The sequence below is a fragment of the Cnephaeus nilssonii genome, assembly GCF_951640355.1.
Source record: "Cnephaeus nilssonii genome assembly, chromosome: 18".
Classification (NCBI taxonomy): domain Eukaryota; kingdom Metazoa; phylum Chordata; class Mammalia; order Chiroptera; family Vespertilionidae; genus Cnephaeus; species Cnephaeus nilssonii.
This window is the reverse complement of record NC_137089.1, coordinates 30,907,356-30,927,124: the sequence shown is the minus strand read 5'-3', so window position 1 is coordinate 30,927,124 and position 19,769 is coordinate 30,907,356. Positions and strand designations below refer to the sequence as shown.

The following is a 19,769-nucleotide window of genomic DNA, read 5'->3' as shown; positions in this document are numbered from 1 at the left end:
TAATTAACCTATCAGAAAAGCATCGAAATATCACAAATGCATGCACACACAGGAATCTACGCAAACTAAGTTCTCATTTGATGTTAGTCAAAGTAAATTCACCCTTCACTTTAGGCTATAAACATGTCATCTTGGGGGATTTATTAGGGAGACCTTGGGAGACATATGAATTATGCCTCCATGAAGATTTTAGTTTTAAATGTTATCAAGCCCTATGAAAATGCAACCTAATACTTAGGTTTACATAGAAATGTCAGTCCTCTCGTTTAGAGTGACTTGAGGCTTTTAACTTTACATTCCCATACATTATACTTCTTAAATTAAATAGATTTTGATAACTAGTAGAAATTGAAATGGTACTAAAAAGCTAAACAACATTTAAATTTTATTTATTAAAATAACCATTGCCTATTTTCTTGATGGACATGCCCTGACCACTTTTAAAATCTAGAGATATGAATTATTCCAATATTATTTTATGACTGAAAATTTTCAGTTTAACTAAAGTTATATATTTGCGACAAGAGGTTGACAGACTTTTTTTGTAAAAGGCCAGAGTGGATATTTTAAGCTTTGCAGGCCAGAATCCCAACTCTGCCACTGCAGCGTGAAACAAGGCAGTCAACAAACACATAAACAGATGAGCATGGCCATGTTCCAATAAAACTTTATTTACAAAAACCGATAGTGGGCTGGTTTTGGCCCGTGGGCCACAGTTTTCCAACTTCTGATGCAGACTAGACTAAAACAGTGTAGAATCTTATCTTTAATATATACTGGAAACCTTTACTTCAGAGCCCCCCCCCCAAAAAAAAACAACCACCAACCTATAAAAAGCAACTCCTTGTATCCAATGTTAGATGTGGCAAATGTTTCTTAACTTTCCTGAAGTTGCTAATTTTTATCATGAAACAAGATGTGAAGGTGTTTATCCTTCTTTGCACACAGCACGTTAACAGGTGTTCATGCTGATCACAGCTGGAAACAGACAGAGCATGTGCCATGTGTGACTCCAGAAGGCTAAGGAGAGTGTCCTACTTACATGGCACGGCTTCATCTGACCAGGATTGGATCTCAACAGGCCCAAGGCACCTCAAAAAGAAAAAAGCCACTTCTGTCACTTAAGAGCACAATTGCTTCACTCAACTTCAAAAGGGCACTCAAAATGCCATGCTTTGAAAACACACAAGACACTGAGGGGAGCAGAGAAGAGCCGGTGTAGCCTGCTCAAATGACACAAAAGAATTGTGTGTCCACAAGTTTAAGGACAATGAATTAAAGTGTAATCTTCAGATCAGGAACGGTAACTATTTAAAATGCCAAAAAGAAATACAATCCCAAATGAAAGGAACAAAAAGACAAACAGGTGCTGTAGTGCGGTGAGAGAAGAATGACTGTATTCAAATCCAGCTGCTGATCCAAGATCCTCAGCAGAGCACCCGGGCCCCGGGTCTGAGCAAATGCTCCTGCAGATAGGGGGCAGGGTGCACAGTTATGCTGGACTTCTAACACTGTCGGTCAGGGTGCGTGCGGGAAAGCGTTGTTGCTCTTTGACCCCGCTGCTCACTGTCCCGGCTGATAAGCCAGCAGGACTGCCTTGGGCTGGCATCTTCATTACAGAGGGCAAACCACTCAAAACCCAAATGCCCACGGGTGGTCACTCAAGTCCTTTCTGGAAAAAGAGAAGCTGCAATGTCTCAGTTCCCAAAGATGTAATATCACCATCCATGTGATTCTTTTTAAAAAGGGTACTACCTGGAGAATGTAGCTATTCAATATTAAAGAAACCGTCTCATCATATGGTGTAGAAAAATGGAGAACCACTCCGAGAAAAAAAAAAAAAAAGGACTGACAAAGGGCTATGAAATAATTGTGAATTTTGAAGACATATGAATAAATATGTAACTAGTCTGAGAAAGAAGTTTACGAAGTAAAGCGAGTACTTACATAAAAACATGTATCCGCAGCAGCAGAGTCTTTTGCTTTTGAGGGACATGATTCCCTCCACTCTCACAAGCCTCTAGTTACAAATACATACTGGTCCCAGGGTCTGGGTAAATGTAGATTTCAAAAGGGTCCACACGGGACTTTCACCAACTCTCAACTGCTCTGTTCTTTGCAGTTCCATCCTCTCCTCTCTACCGAATCCTGAGGGCACCTTCCTCTCCTTGTGTATCCATCTAGTTGTGTTTAACTGAAGGAATACAGTAAACTGAACCCAGCTAGCAATGGGCCCGCTGTAAAAGCCATTTTGAAAAAGCCACCTTGATGGTTTACAGATTCTGCAGTAATGAAGGTGAGGACAAGGAGGAGGTAGATAAATAAATACTTTGCTGGCTCTACATCTATTTGCCTTCAGGATGAAGACATATGGCCTTCTGGGTGTTGACTGCTCCTAATCTTCCAATCAGGAGGTGGGTGGGGGGATTTCATATCCAGATTTACTCTCCCACCTACCAGGGTATATAATTCTGTATATTGAAAAAATTTTTTAAGTGAGCTGAAGTTTTGGAGAGGAAAAGAAAAACATTTTTTAAAATATATTTTTTATTTATCTCTGAGAGGAAGGGAGAGGGAGAGAGAGATAGAAACATCAACGATGAGAATCATTGATCAGCTGCCTCCTGCGTGCCCACCACTGGGGATCAAGCCCAAAACTCAGACATGTACCCTGACCAGAAATTGAACTGTGACTCAACCACTGTACCACACTGGCCAGGAAGAAAATCATTTTAAGTCAGGCCAAGTCAAAGGCATATAATAAAACATAAATGTCATTGAAATAAAATAATTGAAAATATTTTACTGGAGCACCAAAGTTTGAGTCTTAACCCCTTTTCTTGCCTATCTGTGGTGACCCTTGTAGGGATCATGGTCCTGGATCCCATAATGTGCTACTGACTTCCACATGTATGCCTCCCATCCACCTTCTCCCCTGACCTCTAGACTTGCATGTCATCAGCAGCTCAAACTTAAGGATCCAAAACTGAGCTGCTGAACTCCCTCCCAAACTTGTCCCCACCACACCCTTCTCTGCCAGTTAATGGCAGCGTCTTCTTTCCAGGTGCTCCGGCCTGAAACCCTGGCATCATTCTTTATGTTTCACTTTCTATCATCCCATACCCCCTAGCTGTCATGAAATCCTATGCACTGAACTTTCAAAATCGTTCCTGAGCCTGACCATCGCCCTCCGCCTGTACAGCTGGACCCTGGCCCAAGCCGCTATCACCTGTGCTCTGAATTATTACACCTGTCTTACTGGTCTTGTCCAGGCTTAGCTCATCGGCCACAAAGACGCTGCAAAAATGAAGGTCAGACCATGTCACTCCTCAGTCCAAAACCCTCTAATGACTTCTCATTCCCTTAAGGCCAAAGTCAAAACCCAAATAACAGCCAGTGCCCTTCCCACTCTGGTTCCACGCAAACTCTCTGACCTCACTTCCAAGGGCATGACTGCCCCTCCCCCCCCCCCCCCCCCCTTCAGGTCTCCTCTGCCTCAGGGGCTGCTCCCTCTGCCTGGTTTCCATTCTCCCCTGTGTTCTTGACCCAAACATTCCCTTCTAGTAACACCTTCCCTGCACATCCCCGGCCCTCCAACATCTGTATCAGTGTTCTGTTGCTGCACAACAAACTGCCACAAACTCTGCAGCTTCAAGTCACACCCATCACTATCTCTCAGCTCCCACCAAGGGCCAGGCCTGGCTTAGCTGGGTCCTGGGCTCAAGGTCTCTCAAGGCTGCAGTCAAGGTGTTGTCTGAGCAGCCTTCCTTTAGGAAGTCTGGGGCTCTCCTCTGAGAGCAGAATGCGGTCCCTTGAGGCTGGAGGGCTGAGTCCCAGGGTTCCTGCTGGCTGTGAGAGGGACCACTGTCATCTCCTAGAGGCAGCTGGCAGTCCTGCTGTGGCCCTCTCACAGCTCCTTCCTCAAGGCCAGCAGGAGGACCTGCTGAGATGAAGCTAAATGTCTCATGTAAGGGAACTCAATAATCACAGCAGTGATGTCATCGCCAGTACATGCTCTGAGAGTCCCCTCACCCAGGACAGGGACATCGGAGAACTCTGCCTGCCATGGCACTATATGCCACCACATCACTCCAGACACACATACATCTGTCCCCCATCCCTGCTGTCTTTTCCTCCGTAGGACTTGTTATCACTTGAAACAGCAACCGTGTTTATCTTCGGTAGTTCTGCTTCATCTCACTGAAACATAAGCCTCGCCAGAGCAGAACTTTTTCAGGTTTTGTTTACAGCTCTCTCCCCAGCAAGTAGAAAAGCAGTTCCTGGCTCAGAGCCGTTTACCAATAAATATTTATTGGATGAATACACGACTCACTAAGTAGGTTTGCTTCAAGCACGCCAGCCTCTCCACATCCCCAGTCCTGTGACCTCTTTCTTCTGTCGCTGTGTTGCAGCAGAACTGTGTAGTCACAAAAGAGGAAGCTAAAGGCTCTCTTTCCCATGGTAACAAAGCTATAGAGTTTTCGTTTATTTACAGTTTTATCAGCCAACTGTGTGGTGAGAACTCCACATGGAGAATTTGTAAAACCAGCATTTTACCCTGACGTGAGAACAGATACGGTCACTGTCCACTTCCCAGGCTCACAGAAGACTTCTAATGTTGGTTTGTTGGTTTAATCTTAAAAATTCTTCAAACAGTGAAGGCAATAAGAAATAAAAGTCAAACTCCCTTGAAGACTGACTCCAAGGAAACAAAGAATAGGTGACTGGGTCGGTGATTTAAGCAAAGAGAGAAGTATGGTATTCAAAGCAATGAACATCCTATCACTAAAGTAATAAATGTTACAGATCCATTATCCACATCATTTAAAGGAATATTGCTTCTTGCAAGAGGCAGTGGGACAGGCAAGGCCAAATGCTATCAATGTGAAATACAACTCCATGTAAAACACACATTGGGTATCCATTTTACCCCATGTGCCTCTGGTAGCAACGTTTTTAGGTGATAAAATAAAAATGTACAGTGCATGCACGTCAAACAATATTCATCAACCCAACTGCAAATGCAAGTTCTATAAACACATGGCTGGTTTGCCTGCACGGAACCTGAAACTGCTCGTACATGGTTTCCTCTCACGGGAACCGAATGCTACTCAGGTGATCACAGGTCACTAAAGGCAGCCTGTTTTTCTCTTTCACCCAGTTTCCCCTCTCTTATTTATTTTGCTAGTTCTGCCACTATCAATATAATTCAAGGAACATAATTATATTTAAACATAATCATAATCATAATCATAATCAATTTCTAATAAATGAGCATTCACTTCTGAATGCCTGGCTGGTTTCTGTCTCTGGCTTCTCCTCTAACCATATATACAGTTTCTAGGTTAATCTGCCAAAAACAGTGATTCTGGCAAGTCACTCCTCCGGTCATGAACTCAGGGAGGATCCCTATGGCCTGGTTTGTCAAGTTCATAGCTCTCCCTCTGTCAAGTTCGTAACCTGGATTAAGCCCTTGACGCGGGTCAGTTTGGTTTCTCTGTTAATTGCAAGACTGCACACTTGACTCCAGTCCTCATCGGGCCAGGCCCTGGGGTGATTGGCTGAAAGAATACAGATCAATGAATGAAAACCACAAACTCCAAACCTTAAGCTCTACTGACTGTAAAAACATATCTACACGAAGAACAGACTGCTTCTCTTTCCCTCAGAAACCAGTATGATTAAGAGAGGACAAAGTCCATAAAGCAAGGTCTTTAGCTTCTCAAAGTCTAAGTACTGTACGCCTGGAGGTAGATGTGGCATTTCCCCATCACCTTGACTGAGCTCTCTGTGGAAACAGAATTCTAACAGGGTTCCCAGGAATTCCCAAGCCCCTGGTGTGCACCCTTCCTAATCCCAGGACAGTAAATATAACAGATTTCAGTCATGTGAATAAGTATGTTATATGATGCATTAATCTTAAAATAGGGAGATTACCCTGAGGGGCCTGGTTTAATCTCCCGGATCCTTTAAAAGCAGAGACTTTTCTCTGGCTGGTCACAGAAGAGAAACCAAAGAAATGAGAAGTGCGGGGAATTTGGTGAGGGATCCTGCTGTGTGATACTGTGAGAAAGCCTGTGAGAAGGCCCAGGGCAAGGGCTTCTAGAAACATCTAGAAACTGATGCCAGCCCTTGGTCCATAGCCAGGAAACGGGGACCTCGGTCTTGCCAAAAACCTCAATGAGTTTAGAAACAGATGTTCCCCAAAGCTCAAGGGCGATACATAGTCTGGCCAACACCTTGAGTGTGAGACCTGGAGCAGAGCATCCTGGCCACCTGTCACCTCCAGGACTGTGAGCTAAGAAACGGCTGTGGAATTCTGTGGAAGTCTGTCATGCAGCAATAGAAAACCAATATGCTTCCTTCTAAACCAAGCCTCAGTCCATTCACATAAAAATAGCATTATCCCAACAGGCCCTTACGGCATTATCTACTGTGCTCGTGGGCATGAATGGGCAACTAACAAGTGAAAAAGGAAGAAAAGAGCAGGAGGCCTCCCAGGAAGTCTCTATCCTCCCTATAAACTCGTGAGATCTGCGAACAAGCAGAACATAAATATCTTTAATGACGGGGACCACTCTAAAGACCATCATGTGTAAGCAAGCAGAATTTCTCAGAAATGTTAAAAATAGGAACCAGCCTTTCCAGGATAGTGTGCTAATGTTGACATCGATAACAGCAACATCAATATTATAATTCATTTAGGTTTCTATGCCATGTATTAGGAAAAGTGTTCATCTTTTATTCATCAAAATAGTAATTGGTTATCTATTGCATTGAGTATCCTTTGTATCTGCTTGTTGAGTAACCCCAGGGGGTGCTAAGAAAAACATGCCATCCACATATTATTACAAGGAAAGTAAATATTAGAGGATACTTGCCTACTGCTTTTCTTAAGAGCAGACATTAATTGCTAAAATACAAACATTCTGCATCTCACTTTGCTTTTATAAGCAATCCTGCTATTATGTCAATTTATAGACATGTGTTTCATTTCTACTCCATGCCAGGCCCTCTGCTAGGCACTAAAAACAGAAACACAAGTCATTCCTGATTCCCAGCCCACAGGCTATTGAGTGGAACAAGCCAATTAAGAATTGAAATAAGCAATTTCAATCAGTACAGTATTAGTGGTATGTGTAATGAATAAGATGCAGTGTAGCCTAGGAATTATAACATGTTTGGTGTGATGGTGCTGAGCAATCAATTAAGAAAGTGTTTCTCTCCATCTGTCTGTCCATCCATCCATCCATTCATCCAAGATTATTACAAGTTAAACAGAAACATCTGACCTAATTAAGGGCAATTCTGACATTTATCGTGTCCCTAAGGACTATGATCAACTATATTCTTTTATTAAAGAAAACTAGTTTTCTTATGATATACTTCTATCCATAGTCTATTTAAATATGAAAGGTGGTTGATAATCTTAATCTGTCACAATTAAGTTTAAACATCTATGATAGCCTAAGTACAACCAAAATTTGATCATTGATGGATACATTATCATGTCCCCTAACTTCTAAAATTCCCCCAATAGAAAGCTATATTAAAACCAGGCTAATTCCCACAAACAGAATAGAGTATATGAGAGTTTGGGACCTAAATCAAACACTGAACACCTTTCATTCCTGACCCAGCAATATAAAATGACAAAAATTATATTCTTGGGGAGATTCTTGGTTAAAATAGAAAATACTGAATCTTACAGTTTAAGTGTGTGCACGTGCGCACACACACACACACACACCACAGACACACACACAGTATCTATCATATCAATCCTACTGGGAGGGAGTGAAAATCTTAATCCCCATCACCCTACAATGGCTTTTTCTTAAGTGAGAAAATTCTCCATGATAAAGCTTATTTGAAATTTATTTTAAAAGAATAAACTGTGGTTTCTCACATAAGCCATTTAAAGATTCCACCACTATTTTATTTATTCCTAATAAAAATTTCCTAAACTTAGTCATCAAAGGTTTGAGGTTTGCTGTGTGCTAGACGAAGTCAGGGATGCAAGACATGGTACTTGGCACATAACGAACATATTGATTGAATGCAGTGAAATGGACAAGACCTGGCCCAAGCCCTTAAGTAGTTTACAGATCAGCTGTAGAGCTATGGCTCATAAACACAAAAAATTAAAAAGCAATAATGTGAAACAATAACAAAACACCACTGAGAATTGTACACTTAGAAATTATTAAGATAGTAAATTTTATATTACAGGGTTGTTGTTTTTTTTTTTTTTTACCACCGTTAAGAATGAAACAATAAAAATAATCCTCATTCATAATTTAAAACTGTGAGATCTTAAAACAACACTGTATATTCGAGTTAGAGCTTTGCTTTTAAGAGACACGAGATGACACTTCTGTTTTCCCGTCTATGGTCCATTTTCTTCTCTTTTTTTTTAATATACTTTTATTGATTTCAGAGAGAGGAAAGGTGAGGGAGAGACAGATAGAAACATCAAAGATGAGAGAGAATCATTGATCAGCTGCCTCCTGCATGCCCCCTTCTGGGGATCGAGCCTGCTTCCTGGACATGTGCCCCGACCTGGAATTGAACTGTGCCCTCTTGGTTCATAGGTCGACGCTCAACCACTGAGCCACGCCGGATGGGCAATGGTCCATTTGTAAGAGAGAGGAGGACAGCCTCCCTCCTTCACACTGAACAGAGAGCAGGAGAGCTTCACAATGTGCAAACCCTGCACGGCGGCAACCCTTCTGCAAAGGCATGAAGCAACACAAGGTGGGCAGTAGCCGAACACATCCAGTAGGTGATGCCCGCCGAGGGCTTTGCCCACCTGGCAACAGGGTCCCCCAGGGCTGCGCTGCTGGACATTGCACAGGGGACTCAGGAGAGCCAAGTGGAGCACACCCTTTAATTAGTAACGGGGTCTTTTCAGTTCATGAATATCACATTTTACTAACTTTAACTTAGTTACTAATGAGTAACCATTTATTCTCACATACAAACAAAAGTCTAAAGACTAAGCAGCCCCTTTGCTGGCACTGGTTTACAGGCTTGTTAGGAATCATCTCATTTAATTCTCACTGGAACCTCACGAGGAGAGCATCAATAGAAGAATGATAAGAGAATGAGGCCAACAGAACAGTATAGGGTTGAGGTGAGGATTAAGTGATAGGAATATGCTAATGCTCATTAGCATTTTGCCAGGCACAGAGCACAGTTAATCAGTGGCAGGTATTACCATTACGTGGCTAAGTGAAGGAAAGGGGGTAGGGACTTTAAGTAATGGTGTGAGCAAAGGAAATGAACAGGGTTTTCAGAAGGCATCCAAGATCTCAAGTAGATCAATATAGCTGAGAAGAGGGGTTCCAAGGAGAGCAGTAATGGCTGGAAAGGTCATTCGAACTTGACTGTGGAAGAAGGTGAGCACCTTCCACATCTGGGCCCTTTACCTACCCCCCACCACCAATCTCGGGAGTAGGTAAAAGGATTTTAAGAGTCAAGGGAGCATGAAGAGAATATTTCATCAAGATTCACTGATAGGCAACATTCAGGGTGGACTGAAAAGGGAATACCCGAGGGACAGGGAATAGAGTAACCAATCAGAGGTGGCTTCCGCAACACTCTGTGATGAAAGAAGATGGGGAGGTCACTTGGAACATAGGAAGGGCAGGAAAGGGCAAATATGAGAGTCAAAGAACAAACATACATAATGGGTGCATGCCCAGGACTTCAGGTGATTCTCCAAGGCTTTCCGAAGATGGTTCCTCAGCAATGGAAGCTCAGTGGTACTCCAGGAGCCAGGCCAGGAGAGAGGCTGCTTTAGCAGGAACATCCAGAGACCTGTTTGTGACACTGTGGGTTTGAGTTTGGAGCGGAATATCAGTTCAGTGGACCTAGCAAGCGGCGTAAATGTTGAGATAATCGATGGTGAAGCACAGCTGGCACCAGGTGTGAGGACGAGGTTGAGGGTAATGTTCCCTGGTGAAGGATGACCAAATGGCCAAGCCTGAGACTAGTGGATGCTCAGACCGAGCTCATAGGAAGTGGGTCAACAAGGAGGGCAGGGCGGGGAGATGACAGGCTCTGACCTAGGAGGACAACAGAAAACAGAGCGAGTCACAAGGTGCTGAGGTCAGGGAAGAAGGAATGAAAGTGTCCCTAATACATAAACCAGGACCAAGATCCCAGAGAAAGTAGAGCAAAGAGAGAGAGCCCAGGGAGGGCAGAGGGGAATGGAAGGACAAGGATGACCACAGACAGGATAGCGGAACATATCCATGGGAAGTGGGAGGCAAGGAAGGAAAAAACCCACTAGGGGAGCGAGAGTGTCAGGGCTCAGCCGAGTAAGGAGAATAATGGTGAATCAATATTAATATTCCTTTGAAAATACAAAATATGCAGCAGCACCAAAATATCTCCCACCAAACCTGAACATTCAAATGCCTCTATTTTTATCCTCAAAATATGAACAGATAATTTTCCTAAAAAGAACTTGCAGGTGCTTTGGAAAGGGACTAAGGTAGAGAAAAACCACTGCAAAATATGTTTGCTAAGCACTTCACTGCTGAGAGACTGTAATAATGAACTATGCTTAAGCCTTCTAGAGTTCCAGGCTGGGTTTAAGGATTATTAAGCAAGTATTTAAAATCAACACTCAATTTCAACTGTGTGTGTGTGTGTGTGTGTGTGTGTGTGTGTGTGTGTATCCCCTAGAGAATGTGAATCCATTAAGCTTTTATGCTAATAGCCATTCTGGAGAAGTTGATAGTTAAAAGAAAGAAACTGAAGTTTAAATTAAGTCCTAATTTGACATTAAACTATTTCCCCCAAAAATTCTCAAGTTGGTCACCAAGCACACTAACCTCTTACATGAAGAAGCTATTTTTAAATATACTAAAATCTCCATAATCATTATACACATTAAATAGCCTCTCAAGTTTTACAAGAGAGCAGTCATTTACCAAAACAAGTATAAACTGTACAAAGACAGAATCCCTCTATTACTGTTTGATAGGAAATTACCCCTTCAAACACTTACAAGTACCACTGCTTGATTAATATCGGTTTAAAAGGAAGAAAGAGAGAGAAAGCAGAAGATGCCAACGATTAATTATAATCTCATGAGTTGACCTTGTCCCTGGTCCACTGCTGGGCCTCAGTGCCCAGAACCACAGCCCAGGCTCAGTGGCCTCTGGGGGTGACACGGAGGAGATGGGAGGAGGAAACAATAATGACAGCTTCCAGGGACACCCAGATACAGCTACAGTTAATGAACACACTCCTAGTCCTCAAACCTCACTCCAGGCTTCCTACCCAAACACACCCGTGATGCCAGCTGCCTTCCCAACAGGTAGGCTGGGACTCTTGGACTAAGGCGTAAGAATCATTTCACCATTAAAAGTCCTGCAGATTGCTCTAGTCACTGCTTCCAAAACAACTGGAGTATCCTGTTCTTCTTGAATAGTCATCAAGAAATCTACTGAGTTTCCATTTTCCACCTAATTAGGTTCACACCTGGAGTACCATTTCAGTATGGTTTGTAAATGCTCCCTACCATCACTGATATTTTCCCTTTATAACTCTTCCATGCAACTTCTTCTGCTTTGCAAGTGTATTAACACTATGGCTGTCAACAACATCAACTCTATAAATCTGTTACACACATACACACACACACACACATACTCACACACACACACACACATCAATCACACTTATAACCCTGTGTATTTTAAAGTAATTTCTCTCTAGCATTTGTAAGACCACCAAGCACTGCATATTCAATTGGACCATGATCAATCAATAAATCAGGACCTCCCCCCACACCATCATTTAGCAGAATAGAGTAAGACTACAGACATAGCATTTAAAACTGCACAACTAATGGATGCCTGACTTGGCATCAATCACTCTTCTAAGAAAAGTGAATATGGGCTGGTGATACAAGCTGAAGGTAAGAATGTTGGGAACACACACCTGTGTGTTCATCCATGGTAAGATGTGCACACAGATTTCCTTCTCTGAAAACCTGCTCTAAGGGGATTCTCAAAGATGAATCAGCAAGGAAGAAATTGTACTACGGCATTCTGGTTATCTCAGATTTCTTACTGGGTGACGATGTGCTTTTTAGGATTCTTGGTATACATATTATAACAGAAAGAACACCATACAGAATTACAAGGCTTCAGTTTATATCTAACAGTTAATGCCTGGGCTCCTGTAATCTCTATCTGACTCAGTTTCCTCATCTATGAAATGGGCACTCTTTAGAGTGACCATAAAATGTACAAATAATTTCTGAGAATCTAGAAGTCCTTGAACACTGAATTATTAATACTTTATTTGAAAGCCTATAGTTGTGTATTAATATACAATAAGGATTAGTTCTAACAATTAATTGTATAAAATAATGAAAATTCAATTACAGCTAACCCAATAATGTTAAGTTGGTTACCTTGCTCAAGGAGTATCACTTTTTATTTTTCTTATGTTAATAAAGTGCTCTTACCTGAAAGAAGGAAAAATTCACCTTAAAGGAATGTCTGTCTTTTGGTATTACAATCTTAAGATGAAAATACTCCTTGGTGTGTGCCCCACTCTACAATGGTTTGCATAGGTGGCCACTGAAGTTTAATCACTAGATAAAACTTGAATGACTGTGATCACCTAATGGACATGGCCATCAGATGGAAGGAACCTGGGCTGAGTGGCAGAGCGGCACAGTACAGAATGGGCCCGATGCATTACAAGTAAAGCTGTTCATGGAGACATGCAAGACCCAGGCCTCCTGAGTAAAGAGTGTGTACAGTCAGAGCAGTCAACAGTTCAATTCTTTCACGTAGCGTCTATGGAGCACACACTGGGACTCACCCTGCTCCGGGCCCTGGGGCTAGAGCAGTCAACAGACAGACCCAACTTCCTGGCCTCAGAGAGCCCACTGCATCGCTCTACTAGTCAACCTTCCAACTGAAGAGCAACACAGCAGCAAGGGAAAGTGACTACGCTATCAGGGACAGGGGGCGCCACTGTGCAGCGTCATCACTGTGCAGCAGTTAAGAGAATGCCATGCTGGCAGGCTCTGAGGCCCACAACATTGAGGACCCAGGGCTCCGCCTGCTCCTATCACCAACGTGGCAGTGGCCATGCCAATGGCCCAGACCTTCCTCATACCCACTTACTGTCAGATTGCAATGAATTTCACTTCACTCATTTTTAAAATAACTCTTTAACAGACTATTAAGTTTCCCTTCTAAATAATTAAAGTTTTAAGAAATAATAATTAACTCATTATTTCTTAAAACTAAGTAGTATAAATGTTATATAATCTACTTTGTATTGAACATACTTAATTGATAAAGCAGTTTGGGGGCTTTGCTTCAATTCATCCACACAGTATTTTGTCCTTGTCTCATGAGAACTTCCAAGCGCTGCCTGATTTTAACTATAACTGTATCCAGGCATCCCTAAAATCAGATGGGTGAGTTTTGTTGGCCTGAAGCTAAGTGACAGGTGAAATATTTAACATTGACTTTCATTTTATTGGGTGATGTCCATCATTTGAAAAATTGCTAACCTGATTATTTTCGTAAGTGCAATAGCCATGGTCTGGTCAACTAATGCCCATCTAAATTGGGAATTGGTACAGGTACTAATTTTGATTCCTGTTAGAACCCTAATAGTTTCTTTATGTGCCTGGTATCTGCTGCTTTCAAATGGACAGTTTTAGCACATGAAGTTACTGAAAGGTTGCTCTAATGTACTAGGTGAGCTCATAAAGAAAGCATGAACCGTTATCAGAGGTATAGTATATGAATTGCTCATATGTTCATGAAAGTTTTCTACATAAGGCTGCCCGTCAGCTTATGAAGGGCCTGGCACACAATTGTCCAGGCTGCATGCTACACAATCTTGGAGATGTCATCATTGCCATGGTGGTCTATGTGAGTGGCCATGGTGCCTCTGAGCATTCAGATGTGTGGGTATGACCCCACGCTGCTACAGCAAATAATGCCCAAATAACACAGACAAGTGTTTCGTACAGGACCCCCAAACCATGCAAGTACCAGAGATACAGCAGCCAGAGCCACTGATTCAAAAAGCTTCCATAAAAGGGTCCATGCACATTCACACATCAAACCAAATACAAAGGAATCAGGAAACGTGATATGAATTTCTCAGAGAGGCAGGATAGCACAGCAGTTAAGAGAATGGCATTCTATGCCCTAGCTGGTTTTGCTCAGTGGGTAGAGCATTGGCCTGAGGACTGAATAGTCTGGGTTCAATTCCGGTCAAGGGCACATGCGGGGGTTGCGGGCTCAATCCCCAGTAGGGGGTGTGCAGGAGACAGCCAATCAATGATTCTCTGTCATCATTGATGTTTCTCTCTCTCTCTCCCTTTCCCTTCCTCTCTGAAATATATATATAGAATGGCATTCTAGAGCCGGTCTCATTGGGTTCAAATCCTATTCAAATCCTAGTGTGACTCTGGACAAGCTATTTCACTTCTCTATGCCTCAGTTTCTTCATCTATAAACGGGGGATAACAGCAGAACCTAACCCAGAGCTGTCCATGAGGCTGAAATGATGTAATGTAGTTAGAACAGTGCCTGCAACAGTAAACACCATGGAAGTGTTCAGATTTGGAATTAGTGTTTGGGGTAAGAAAATCAAAGAGATCAAATAACTCCTCGTGGGTTTAAGAATTAGCCAGTGATTCATTTCAGAATGAAAATGAAAGTTCTTGACTTACAAGAAAGTCTTCATTAGGCCACACTGCTTTGCACGGCAACTTTCTGACAAAAGTAAAACCCATGACTTGCAGTAATACTCCTAAAAAGCAAACACCCCGGCATCCGAGTGCTTTGACTATTGACACAGGCCGTCCCTAACGGGCCACCTGGGTTGATGCACGTGGCACTCTGCACCCATGTGCTGCCAGGACCTGGGCTGACATTTACTAGCTGCCTCTCCTCCTGGGGGAGGCACGCACCCTGTGGACAAACAACTCCAGTTGACATAACTGGCCGTCAATAAGACTTCAAAATTCTAGGAGGGAATCAATGTCAGTGTCTCCTGGGTCTCACCCTGGTGAGGTATCGACTGCTTTTCTTCATGTTCTTTAAATATCAGCCAACCCCTGGTGCATTACACCTGCACCTTGGAAAACCATCTCATTCATTTCAGCACAAACAGCGCCGGCTCCTGGTGCCCGAGGGAGAAGTACGGGTGATGAAGATGAACATGTCATGCAAAGTCTCCGGGGCGGAAAGGAACAAGGCCTCTTTCTGCCATGTGAAGCGGGACAGCGAGAAGTCAGAAACAGTCCTGGCATGTTAACGAGAGATGCTTTTTATCTATTTCAATTCTCATACAAGGATCCAGGGAGGGAAGATTTGATAACTGGTTTTCACAAAGATTCTAGCCTTTAGGTAGCGGCAAACAAAATACACACACACAGCCAAAGCCGGTTTGGCTCAGTGGATGGAGCGTTGGCCTGCGAATTGAAGGGTCCCGAGTTCGATTCCGGTCAAGGGCATGTACCTTGGTTGCAGGCACATCCCCAGTATAGGGGGTGTGCAGGAGGCAGCTGATCGGTGTTTTTCTCTCATCGATGTTTCTAATTATCTCTCTCTCTTCCTCTCTGTAAAAAATCAATAAAATATATTAAAAAAAAATACACACACAGGAAACAAGTCCTCTGTTGGCACTTTTGTCTGATGTCTGAGGAAAGCACGCAGCCCTGCCCCAGCAAACCCTGGCACACAGGGCACACCTTATCCAGCTGAACCAGAAGAGTCCAGAGGAGCCCTAACAGGTCCTTCTGGGGCTGTGTTAGCATCGCCTCACTAGTTCCCCTGCCTCGAGATGTGAGATGGGGAGACCCTACAGGGCAAAATTAAAATCTGTATTGCAAAAATTCCAGGTTAACTAGAAATCCGAATAAACTAGGAATATACTGTGCAATACAATCTGTATAAAAAGCAGCCAAAAACCCAATGGGTCACACAATGTCATCTCTGAATAACATCAACATTTTACCCACGATCCTCATTACTATTGAATTTAACCAGAAAAATCAGGAAAAAGCACCCAAACCTTGTTCCTCAACAGCTTAATGAAAATGCATATGTTCTATTTTTAAATCAATTAACATATGTGATTTCTAAATGTCTTCATCATAAATGCAATTAGTGTAACATCCTGAATCAACTGTAGAAAATGGTGTCTAAAACGTAAAAGTAAAATTATTTTTGGTCCAATATTACTTGTTTTAACTTACTGGCTTGATTACAGTAGGCAAACCAAACACTGTATGGCTTATGGAACAGAAAAATCAGAAGCTTTTTCTCTTCGTGGTAAACAAGAGGAAACTACAGTTTGGAAAGTTTATACAGCTTATCTGAAGCCAAATCTGACTTGGTACTGAAGCTAGACCCCTGCTTATTTCACACAAAAAAAGACCTGGGGACTAGGAAACAAGTTCTATTCCTCGTGCTGCTTCCTGACTTAAAGCCAAAATTCACTCCAGGATTACCGAGTCCTAGAGCTGAAAGTAGGAGAGTGGTGATACACACACTCCTCAGGGAACTCCTCACTTACCAGATGGTTCACGCCAGGAAGTGTGTTGACCCGAAGTTCTTCCTTCACCAATCACTGTAGCACAAAACCTCAGTGCCACATGTTTGTGACAGTTGGTGATCACTATGGTGGGTGAATTTCACCTTCCAAAGTAATGTGCTCACTTTTCCTACCTGGCAACAAGACCCCCCAGCTTAAGATACACCTGCTGTGATTCCCTCTGGCTGTGTCTTCCCCCAAATATGCAGAAGCTATAGAATAATAACAAATCAAGATGAAAGAATATCTGCTAATGTGTTGGCTGAAATATCACAACCAATTATGAGATGGGGCCCATAACAAATACAGTTAAGTGACGTAGATAATCACAGTATACATAAAGTATGTGCATGAAAATATATAATCATGATAGGATGGTTTAAGTTTTGGTAAAAAGAGTAAACTAGAAGAATGGTAAACAACATCACGCTTTAAATTAAAAGGGTGGGCGTAGTTCTTGCCAGAATGAACATTCCCACTTAATGTTTATTCACATGGTTAAGTTTCAGTGATGCACCCTAGCAATTAAGGTTTTCCCATTTCTAAACTCCTGCTTAATAGCACACACACACACACACACACACACACACACACACATGTCCTTGTTACTAAATTTTTTTTCACCAATGACTGTCATATGCCAACAAGGTTGCTGAAATGATAGTAGAGAAAGAAAAACTATAAGTGAAAATTTCAGGGCTTATTAAAACGAGGACAGCCTTGGCCAGGGTGTCTCAGTTGGTTGGAGCATCGACCTGTACATCAAAAGGTTGCTGGTTTGATTCCTGGTCAGGGCACACACCTAGGTTGTGGATTCAATCCCCAGTTGGAGCACATATGGAAGGCAACCGATTGATGTTTCTCTCTTACATCAATGTGTGTGTGTCTCTCTCTATTTCTCTTTCTCTGTCTGTCTCTCTCCCTCCCTCTCTAGAATCAATGAACATATATCCTCAGGTGAGGACAGAAAAGCAAAGTATAAACAAAGTGGTCCTGACAAAGGAAAAGACCATCCAGGAGCTCAAAGGTGTCTACGTAAGTGAACGTCAGTGTCTCTTTGTGGGCATTATTTCAGGTGTGCTCAAATGAAATGCTCAGAGAACAGCAAACCGCTTTTGCGTTGCTTTGTTCTGCTCAATAAATACACTGTCACTAAACACAGCAGAATTCGCTTTTTGGAAAGAACAATTCATGCCCTAATTGAAAGGTAAATGTTTTGCAGGGGAAAAAAGGAGATCACCCAAAGACAGCTGAGGCGGGTACAGTGAGTCCAAGAAGAGGTGACCTTCAGGCAAGGAGGCTGACTTCCCTCTCGGTGGCTCAGCCCACTCACAGAGCGGGCACTGAACTCTGAAATTCCTACTGCGTGTCCCACTGTCCTACACACCGACGGACTCCTAACACAGCCTTTTACAGCGACAACTTATGAAATTACTATGACCATATCGATTCAATGTGATCCCCTGTGAATGAGACTCTACAAGGGTGGCTAGCAGGTGCCAGGGGACAAAGAGAAAATGGAGCTGGTGACAAAGGCCCTGCTCCCTGGAACGTGGCCTGTGCTTCTGCAGGGTTGCTGGTCCCCCCTCTGCCCACCAGCAAAGAACACATCGCATTCACTCCTCCAGCCCAGTCAATGGTGACCTAAACGCTCTGCATTTCTAGCATGGCCCACACGGGAGGCTCTCCCAGGGAGCCGGTCCCCCCACATTCTCAGAGTGAGGCTGACTCAGGCTTTGTCTCCTGTCCCCAAGCAGGGCCAGTGGGGCGGGGCGCTGGGACTGCCAGCAGAGCCCGGTTAACTGTCATGTAATCCCGGGCACTGCAGGCGCTGGGCTGAATTACCTCCACAGGACATGGGGGAAGCACCCTTTCCTGAACCCAGACTGGGCTTCTCCGAGGCAGGAGCCTGGCCTTTCCAGAAGGTGCTGAGAATGCCCAGGGCACATCGGGCGAGTGAACTATTAAATGAGCAAATGCAAACACGTGGCCGCTTAGGAATGCCCGCTCTGCTCCTACAGGTCTCAGATGAAGCACATCTGTCCCTTGCTGGGGTGGGTACTGCAGGCTGATCACTTTCAATGTGATTTAAGGTGCTAGCTTCTTTCCTTAAATATTTTCATTACACAAAGAATGCCTATACTAAGAATAGCAATAGAAAAAGATATCTTTGCTACATTCTTATAAATATATGAAATGAAGGTAACTGTAAAATCGTTTCAGTTTTCTTCTCTGTCAAATCAAGGAGATAAAGTTAAATCTGCTACATCTCTATCTTAGACACTCCATGTTTCTCATACACAAAAGACGCCACAGTTCTGAGCAAGGACAACAGTCATCAACAATGTTCCCGGGGTTGAGGGGGAGTCGTGGCAGCTTTGCCACCTGATCCAGGGTGACGAACACCTGAGATGTAGAATTTCAGTGAAGAGAGGCTACAGTCCATTTATATGCCATTAGCAGTCATTCAGAGAGGCAAAGATGACACGCTTTCCAATAGGTACATTTACCCTCCTTTTGAAGATTAAGAAACACAAATTGGGAGAGTTACTAGGTCAGAACAATCTAGAATTCACGTGGTCCATTCACCCAGCACTTCAGATCCAGACAGTCCCTGCTTGTGTCCCACTGGGCGATGCCTATCTGTTCAGGTGCCAGAGACCAAAGACAGAGAAAGGCCTCAGAGATGAAATGCTACCTGCAGTGGGTGGAGCGACAGAAGGAAAAACAAATAAGAGGATGAGGCTTGGCCGCCTGAACAACAATGAGAAAGAGAGAAAAGAAACGTTTTCCAATTCTGATTAACTTAGGAAACAAGTCAGAAAACATGGCCAAGCACGGTACTCACTGAAAAGAGAGGCTACTAAACTTTGCTAAAACACAAATTCACCTTCATGACTGAAGTGTGTGACTTGCATTGTAATTCAATAAAATAAACAAATTTCCTTTTAGAGGAGGGAAGCCAAATTACACATTTGTGTACAAAAATCCTGAAATAGGGCTAATTATTTTTTTTAAAGAATCATGTGTAACAATTAATACAGGCTTTATAGAAGATTAATCAGAGCCCAGGATTATAGATTAAGTTGGGAAAAAAAGTTAGTATAGTTGTACCTTAATGTCATTAATACACAAAAGGTTATCAATAACTTAATGGTCTCACAAAGCCT

At 42.9% G+C, this 19,769-nt stretch overlaps 1 protein-coding gene across 4 annotated transcripts in view; it reads right to left on the bottom strand.

Moving 5' to 3' along the window:
- The window catches only part of FAM110B (family with sequence similarity 110 member B), a 181,560-nt gene that overhangs the window by 136,167 nt on the left and 25,624 nt on the right, over nt 1-19,769 (bottom strand). Inside the window, exon 3 of one of the 4 annotated variants that reach the window (XM_079796097.1) lies at nt 1,043-1,092. The exons of the other annotated variants lie outside the window; for them this stretch is intronic. The gene's annotated coding sequence lies outside the window, so the exon portion shown is untranslated. The remainder of the gene's footprint in view (nt 1-1,042; nt 1,093-19,769) is intronic. 4 annotated transcript variants of the gene reach the window in all.